Genomic DNA, 8,828 nt, shown 5'->3' on the forward strand with positions numbered 1-8,828 from the left:
AACAAAGCTGTAATAGAGAGGGTGGAACAAAGCCCTCATAGAAAGGGTGGAACAAGGCCGACATTGAAAGGGTGAACAAAGCTGCAATAGAGATGGTGGAACAAGGCCCTCATAAAAAGGGTGGAACAATGCCGTCATTGAAAGGGTGAACTAAGCTGTAATAGAGAGGGTAGAACAAGGCCCTTGTGAAAGGGTGGAACAAGGCCGTCATTGAAATGGTGAACAAAGCTTCAAGAGAGAGGGTGGAACAAGACCCTCATAGAAAGGGTAGAACAAGGCCATCACAGAGAAGGTGGAACAAGCCCGTCAGTGAAAGGGTGAACAAAGCTGTAATAGAGAGGATGGAACAAGGCCCTCATTGAAAGGGTGGAACAAGGCCATCATTGAAAGTGTGAACAAAGCTGTAATAGAGGGGGTGTAACAAGGCCCTCATAGAAAGGGTGGAACAAGGCTGACATTGAAAGGGCGAACAAAGCTGTAATGGAGAGGGTGGAATAAGGCCCTCGGAGAAAGGGTGGAAGAAGGCCGTCAAGGAGGGGGTAGAATAAGGCCATCAGAGAGAGGGTGGAACAGGGCTGTAATAGAGAGGTTGGAACAAGGCCCTTATAGAAAGGATGGAACAAGGCCGTCATTGAGACGGTGAATAAAGTCTGTAATAGAGAGGGTGGAACAAGGCCCTCATAGAAAGGGTGCAAAAAGGCCATCATTGAAAAGGTGAGCAAAGCTGTAATAAAGAGGGTGGAACAAGGCTGTCATAGAAAGGGAGGAACTAGGCCGTCATTGAAAGGTTGAACCAAAGTTGTGATAGAGATGGTAGAACAAGGCCCTCATAGAAAGGATGGTACAATGCCATCATTGAGAGGTTGAACCAAAGCTGTAATAGAGAGGGTGAAACAAGGCTGTCATAGAGAGGATGGAACAAGGCCGTCATTGAAAGGGTGAAACAAGGCGCTCATAGAAAGGCTGGAACAAAACCGTCATTGAAAGGGTGAACCAAAGCTGCAATAGAAAGGGTGGAACAAGTCCCTCATAGAAAGGGTGGAACAAGGCTGTCATTGAAAAGGTAAGCCAAAGCTGTAATAGAGAGGGTGGAACAAGGCCCTCATAGAAAGGGTGGAACAAGGCCGACATTGAAAGGTTGAACAAAGCTTTAATAGAATTGGTGGAACAAGGCCATCATTGAAAGGGTGAACAAAGCTGTAATAGAGGGGGTGGAACAAGGCCCTTAGAGAAGAAGTGGACAAGGCCGTCATTGAAAGGTTGAACAAAGCTGTAATAGAGAGGGTGGAACAAGGCTGTCACAGAGAGGATGGAACAAGGCCATCATTGAAAGGGTGAACCAAATCTCTAATAGAGAGGGTGGAGCAAGGCCCTCATAAAAAGGGTGGAACAAGGAAGTCATTGAAAGGATGAACTAAGCTGTAATAGAGAGGCTAGAACAAGGCCCTTGTGAAAGGGTGGAACAAGGCCGTCATTGAAAGGGCGAACAAAGCTTCAAGAGAGAGGGTGGAACAAGGCCCTCATAGAAAGGGTGGAACAAGGCCATCATTGAAAGTGTGAACAAAGCTGCTGTAATAGAGAGCGTGGATCAAGGCTGTGATAGAAAAGGTAGAAAAAGGCCATAATTGAAAGTGTGAACAAAGCTGTAATAGAGGGGGTGGAACAAGGCCCTCATAGAAAGGGTGGAACAAGGCCATCATTGAAAGTGTGAACAAAGCTGTAATAGAGGGGGTGGAACATGGCCCTCATAGAAAGAGTTGAACAAGGCCGTCACTGAAAGGGTGAACAAAGCTGTAATAGAGGGTGTGGAACAAGGCCCTGATAGAAGAAGTGGACAAGGCCGTAATTGAAAGGGTGAACAAAGCTGTAATAGAGAGGGTGGAACAAGGCTGTCACAGAGAGGATGGAACAAGGCCATCATTGAAAGGGTGAACCAAAGCTCTAATAGAGAGGGTGGAACAAGGCCCTCATAAAAAGGGTGGAACAATGCCGTCATTGAAAGGGTGAACTAAGCTGTAATAGAGAGGGTAGAACAAGGTCCTTGTGAAAGGGTGGAACAAGGCCGTCATTGAAATGGTGAACAAAGCTTCAAGAGAGAGGGTGGAACAAGACCCTCATAGAAAGGGTGGAACAAGGCCATCACAGAGAAGGTGGAACAAGCCTGTCAGTGAAAGGGTGAACAAAGCTGTAATAGAGAGGATGGAACAAGGCCCTCATTGAAAGGGTGGAACAAGGCCATCATTGAAAGTGTGAACAAAGCTGTAATAGAGGGTGTGTAACAAGGCCCTCATGGAAAGGGTGGAACAAGGCTGACATTGAAAGGGCGAACAAAGCTGTAATGGAGAGGGTGGAATAAGGCCCTCGGAGAAAGGGTGGAAGAAGGCCGTCAAGGAGGGGGTAGAATAAGGCCATCAGAGAGAGGGTGGAACAGGGCTGTAATAGAGAGGTTGGAACAAGGCCCTATAGAAAGGATGGAACAAGGCCGTCATTGAGACGGTGAATCAAGTCTGTAATAGAGAGGGTGGAACAAAGCCCTCATAGAAAGGGTGCAAAAAGGCCATCATTGAAAAGGTGAGCAAAGCTGTAATAGAGAGGGTGGAACAAGGCTGTCATAGAAAGGGAGGAACTAGGCCGTCATTGAAAGGTTGAACCAAAGTTGTGATAGAGATGGTAGAACAAGGCCCTCATAGAAAGGATGGTACAATGCCATCATTGAGAGGTTGAACCAAAGCTGTAATAGAGAGGGTGAAACAAGGCTGTCATAGAGAGGATGGAACAAGGCCGTCATTGAAAGGGTGAAACAAGGCCCTTATAGAAAGGCTGGAACAAAACCGTCATTGAAAGGGTGAACCAAAGCTGCAATAGAAAGGGTGGAACAAGTCCCTCATAGAATGGGTGGAACAAGGCTGTCATTGAAAAGATAAACCAAAGCTGTAATAGAAAGGGTGGAACAAGGCCCTCATAGAAAGGGTGGAACAAGGCCGACATTGAAAGGCTGAACAAAGCTGTAATAGAATTGGTGGAACAAGGCCATCATTGAAAGGGTGAACAAAGCTGTAATAGAGGGGGTGGAACAAGGCCCTTAGAGAAGAAGTGGACAAGGCCGTCATTGAAAGGTTGAACAAAGCTGTAGTAGAGAGGGTGGAACAAGGCTGTCACAGAGAGGATGGAACAAGGCCATCATTGAAAGGGTGAACCAAATCTCTAATAGAGAGGGTGGAGCAAAGCCCTCATAAAAAGGGTGGAACAAGGAAGTCATTGAAAGGGTGAACTAATCTGTAATAGAGAGGCTAGAACAAGGCCCTTGTGAAAGGGTGGAACAATGCCGTCATTGAAAGGGCGAACAAAGCTTCAAGAGAGAGGGTGGAACAAGGCCCTCATAGAAAGGGTGAAACAAGGCCATCATTGAAAGTGTGAACAAAGCTGCTGTAATAGAGAGCGTGGAACAAGGCTGTGATAGAAAGGGTAGAAAAAGGCCATAATTGAAAGTGTGAACAAAGCTGTAATAGAGGAGGTGGAACAAGGCCCTCATAGAAAAGGTGGAACAAGGCCATCATTGAAAGTGTGAACAAAGCTGTAATAGAGGGGGTGGAACAAGGCCCTCATAGAAAGAGTGGAACAAGGCCGTCACTGAAAGGGTGAACAAAGCTGTAATAGAGGGCGTGGAACAAAGCCCTGATAGAAGAAGTGGACAAGGCCGTAATTGAAAGGGTGAACAAAGCTGTAATAGAGAGGGTGGAACAAGGCTGTCACAGAGAGGATGGAACAAGGCTGACATTGAAAGGGCGAACAAAGCTGTAATGGAGAGGGTGGAATAAGGCCCTCGGAGAAAGGGTGGAAGAAGGCCGTCAAGGAGGGGGTAGAATAAGGCCATCAGAGAGAGGGTGGAACAGGGCTGTAATAGAGAGGTTGGAACAAGGCCCTATAGAAAGGATGGAACAAGGCCGTCATTGAGACGGTGAATCAAGTCTGTAATAGAGAGGGTTTAACAAGGCCCTCATAGAAAGGGTGCAAAAAGGCCATCATTGAAAAGGTGAGCAAAGCTGTAATAGAGAGGGTGGAACAAGGCTGTCATAGAAAGGGAGGAACTAGGCCGTCATTGAAAGGTTGAACCAAAGTTGTGATAGAGATGGTAGAACAAGGCCCTCATAGAAAGGATGGTACAATGCCATCATTGAGAGGTTGAACCAAAGCTGTAATAGAGAGGGTGAAACAAGGCTGTCATAGAGAGGATGGAACAAGGCCGTCATTGAAAGGGTGAAACAAGGCCCTTATAGAAAGGCTGGAACAAAACCGTCATTGAAAGGGTGAACCAAAGCTGCAATAGAAAGGGTGGAACAAGTCCCTCATAGAATGGGTGGAACAAGGCTGTCATTGAAAAGATAAACCAAAGCTGTAATAGAAAGGGTGGAACAAGGCCCTCATAGAAAGGGTGGAACAAGGCCGACATTGAAAGGCTGAACAAAGCTGTAATAGAATTGGTGGAACAAGGCCATCATTGAAAGGGTGAACAAAGCTGCAATAGAGGGGGTGGAACAAGGCCCTTAGAGAAGAAGTGGACAAGGCCGTCATTGAAAGGTTGAACAAAGCTGTAATAGAGAGGGTGGAACAAGGCTGTCACAGAGAGGATGGAACAAGGCCATCATTGAAAGGGTGAACCAAATCTCTAATAGAGAGGGTGGAGCAAGGCCCTCATAAAAAGGGTGGAACAAGGAAGTCATTGAAAGGGTGAACTAATCTGTAATAGAGAGGCTAGAACAAGGCCCTTGTGAAAGGGTGGAACAATGCCGTCATTGAAAGGGCGAACAAAGCTTCAAGAGAGAGGGTGGAACAAGGCCCTCATAGAAAGGGTGAAACAAGGCCATCATTGAAAGTGTGAACAAAGCTGCTGTAATAGAGAGCGTGGAACAAGGCTGAGATAGAAAGGGTAGAAAAAGGCCATAATTGAAAGTGTGAACAAAGCTGTAATAGAGGAGGTGGTACAAGGCCCTCATAGAAAAGGTGGAACAAGGCCATCATTGAAAGTGTGAACAAAGCTGTAATAGAGGTGGTGGAACAAGGCCCTGATAGAAAGAGTGGAACAAGGCCGTCACTGAAAGGGTGAACAAAGCTGTAATAGAGGGCGTGGAACAAAGCCCTGATAGAAGAAGTGGACAAGGCCGTAATTGAAAGGGTGAACAAAGCTGTAATAGAGAGGGTGGAACAAGGCTGTCACAGAGAGGATGGAACAAGGCCATCATTGAAAGGGTGAACCAAAGCTCTAATAGAGAGGGTGGAACAAGGCCCTCATAAAAAGGGTGGAACAATGCCGTCATTGAAAGGGTGAACTAAGCTCTAATAGAGAGGCTAGAACAAGGCCCTTGTGAAAGGGTGGAACAAGGCCGTCATTGAAAGGGCGAACAAAGCTTCAAGAGAGAGGGTGGAACAAGGCCCTCATAGAAAGGGTGGAACAAGGCCGTCATTGAAAGGGTGAACCAAAGCTGTAATAGAGAGGGTGGAACAAGGCCCTCAGAGAAAGGGTGGAAGAAGGCCATCCTTGAAAGGATGAACCAAAGCTGTAATGGAGAGGGTAGTACAAGGCCCTCATAGAAAGGGTGGAATAAGGACATAATTGAAAGGGTGAACAAAGCTGTAATAGATAGGGTGGAACATAGCCCTCATAGAAAGAGTGGAACAAGGCCGTCACTGAAAGGGTGAACAAAGCTGTAATAGAGGGCGTGGAACAAGGCCCTGATAGAAGAAGTGGACAAGGCCGTAATTGAAAGGGTGAACAAAGCTGTAATAGAGAGGGTGGAACAAGGCTGTCACAAAGAGGATGGAACAAGGCCATCATTGAAAGGGTGAACCAAAGCTCTAATAGAGAGGGTGGAACAAGGCCCTCATAAAAAGGGTGGAACATTGCCGTCATTGAAAGGGTGAACTAAGCTGTAATAGAGAGGGTAGAACAAGGCCCTTGTGAAAGGGTGGAACAAGGCCGTCATTGAAATGGTGAACAAAGCTTCAAGAGAGAGGGTGGAACAAGACCCTCATAGAAAGGGTGGAACAAGGCCATCACAGAGAAGGTGGAACAAGCCTGTCAGTGAAAGGGTGAACAAAGCTGTAATAGAGAGGATGGAACAAGGCCCTCATTGAAAGGGTGGAAGAAGGCCATCATTGAAAGTGTGAACAAAGCTGTAATAGAGGGGGTGTAACAAGGCCCTCATAGAAAGGGTGGAACAAGGCTGACATTGAAAGGGCGAACAAAGCTGTAATGGAGAGGGTGGAATAATGCCCTCGGTGAAAGGGTGGAAGAAGGCCGTCAAGGAGGGGGTAGAATAAGGCCGTCAGAGAGAGGGTGGAACAGGTCTGTAATAGAGAGGTTGGAACAAGGCCCTTATAGAAAGGATGGAACAAGGACGTCATTGAGACGGTGAAACAAGTCTGTAATAGAGAGGGTGGAACAAGGCCCTCATAGAAAGGGTGCAAAAAGGCCATCATTGAAAAGGTGAGCAAAGCTGTAATAGAGAGGGTGGAACAAGGCCGTCATCGAAAGGGAGGAACTAGGCCGTCATTGAAAGGTTGAACCAAAGTTGTGATAGAGAGGGTAGAACAAGGCCCTCGTAGAAAGGATGGTACAATGCCATCATTGAGAGGTTGAACCAAAGCTGTAATAGAGAGGGTGAAACAAGGCTGTCATAGAGAGGATGGAACAAGGCCGTCATTTAAAAGGTGGAACAAGGCCGTCATTGAAAGGGTGAAACAAGGCCCTCATAGAAAGGCTGGAACAAAACCGTCATTGAAAGGGTGAACCAAAGCTGCAATAGAAAGGGTGGAACAAGTCCCTCATAGAAAGGGTGGAACAAGTCTGTCATTGAAAAGGTAAACCAAAGCTGTAATAGAGAGGGTGGAACAAGGCCCTCATAGAAAGGGTGGAACAAGGCCGACATTGAAAGGTTGAACAAAGCTGTAATAGAATTGGTGGAACAATGCCATCATTGAAAGTGTGAACAAAGCTGTCATAAAGAGGGTGGAACAAGGCCCTTATAGAAAGGGTGGAACAAGGCCCTCATTGAAAGGGGGAACACAGCTGTAATAGAGAGCGTGGAACAAGGCCGTCACAGAGAGGGTGGAACAAAGCTGTAATATAGAGGGTGGAACAAGGCCCTCATAGAAAGGGTGCAAGAAGGCCATTATTAGAAGGGTGAACAAAGCTGTAATAGAGAGGGTGGAGCAAGTCGCTCTTAGAAAGGGTGGAACAAGTCTGTCATTGAAAGGGTGAACAAAGGTGTAATAGAGAGGGTAGAACAAGGCCCTCATTGAAAGGGTGGAACAAGGCCATCATTGAAAGGGTGAACAAAGCTGTAATAGAGAGGGTGGAACAAGGCCCTCATAGAAAGGGTGGAACAATGTGTCAGAGTCACCAAATCCTCGGGGTCTGTGCACGTTCCCAACACGTCCACCACTGAACAGCTCCAAGACTCTGATAGATAAATCACAGAGACTGAGAGAGTTCAAGAGGGGAAAAGGGGAGTAGGAAGGGAACAGCTGGGAAGGAGACCTGTAGTAAGAAAAAGGTTAGAACACACAATGTGAAAATTATATCTCCTGAAATCAATACTAGACTATGATTCTAAGCCTAGTCACTCTGAAAACATGAACAATCTAAGAGTTAAGTTTAAAATTACTAAGTTTTAAGATGGCCAGATACCTGTAGGGGAATCAAGATGAATGAAATGAAAACTTTCTTATTCAAGTACTTTCCTTTACATGAGAATCAGAAAAACATTCTGACTAAATTTTAAACCAGTCATATAAATCCTGTTTTGAGAATGTATACTAGGACCATACAGTATTGAATCTAGAAACTCTGGCCTTCTGTGTACTCTTAAAATGTTTCAACACAAATTGCGCATATTGCAGATATATATATATATATATATATATATATATATATATAGTAAACACCATAAAAGGATTGTGCACCATGAATAACACAATATGGATTCAGGAAACAAATCACATAACTTGTCAACTCGAATATTACATAATAAATATCTTAGAATAGTGGCATAACATTAACAACATGAAATAAACTTGAGGAGAGAACCGTACGTCTTGCCGATTCGAGTGTTACCATGTAAAATACCAAGAAATGGTAGCACGCAATGAATATCAAAGTCAAATCATCATTAATCGAATTGCGCGTCTTGCCGAGTCGTAAAACACGATGTAAATGTCAAGAAATAACAGCTCACAATAAATAACAAGATCAAAGTACAATGAAACAAATCGCGCTTCTTTTGCCGATTCTTAAGCCACCATGTAAATGTCAAGAAATGGTAGCGCGCAATGAACAACAAAGTTAAATCCTCATGAAACGAGTTGCGCGTCTTACCAATTCGTAAAACATCATCTAAATGTCAAAAAATAGTAGCGCGCAATGGACAACAATGTTTAAACACCATAAAACGAATTGCGCGTCTTGCCGATTCTTAAGCCACCATGCCAATGTCAAGAAATGGTAGCACGCAATGAATAACAAAGTCAAACATTTATGAAACAAATCGCGAGTCTTGCCTATTTGTAAACTACCATATAAATGTCAAGAAATGGTAGCGCGCAAGTAATCTGTTACTCATTTAAGAATTAAATCAAGAATATGAAAATTCTCAATAACGGTGTCGGGACAGTCCAACCACCGTCTTACCGCCTGGAACAATGATCACCAATGAAGGATGAAGGGCAGAAGACTGGAAGATCCAAGTTGGCCGCCGGGACAGGAGCTCAGGAAGAATCTGCTGCTCTGCACCGGGACCTCTGAATAGTGAGCACTGGGAGTTGGGCTGGCT

Source organism: Pleurodeles waltl, chromosome 11 (genome assembly GCF_031143425.1).
Source record: "Pleurodeles waltl isolate 20211129_DDA chromosome 11, aPleWal1.hap1.20221129, whole genome shotgun sequence".
NCBI lineage: Eukaryota > Metazoa > Chordata > Amphibia > Caudata > Salamandridae > Pleurodeles > Pleurodeles waltl.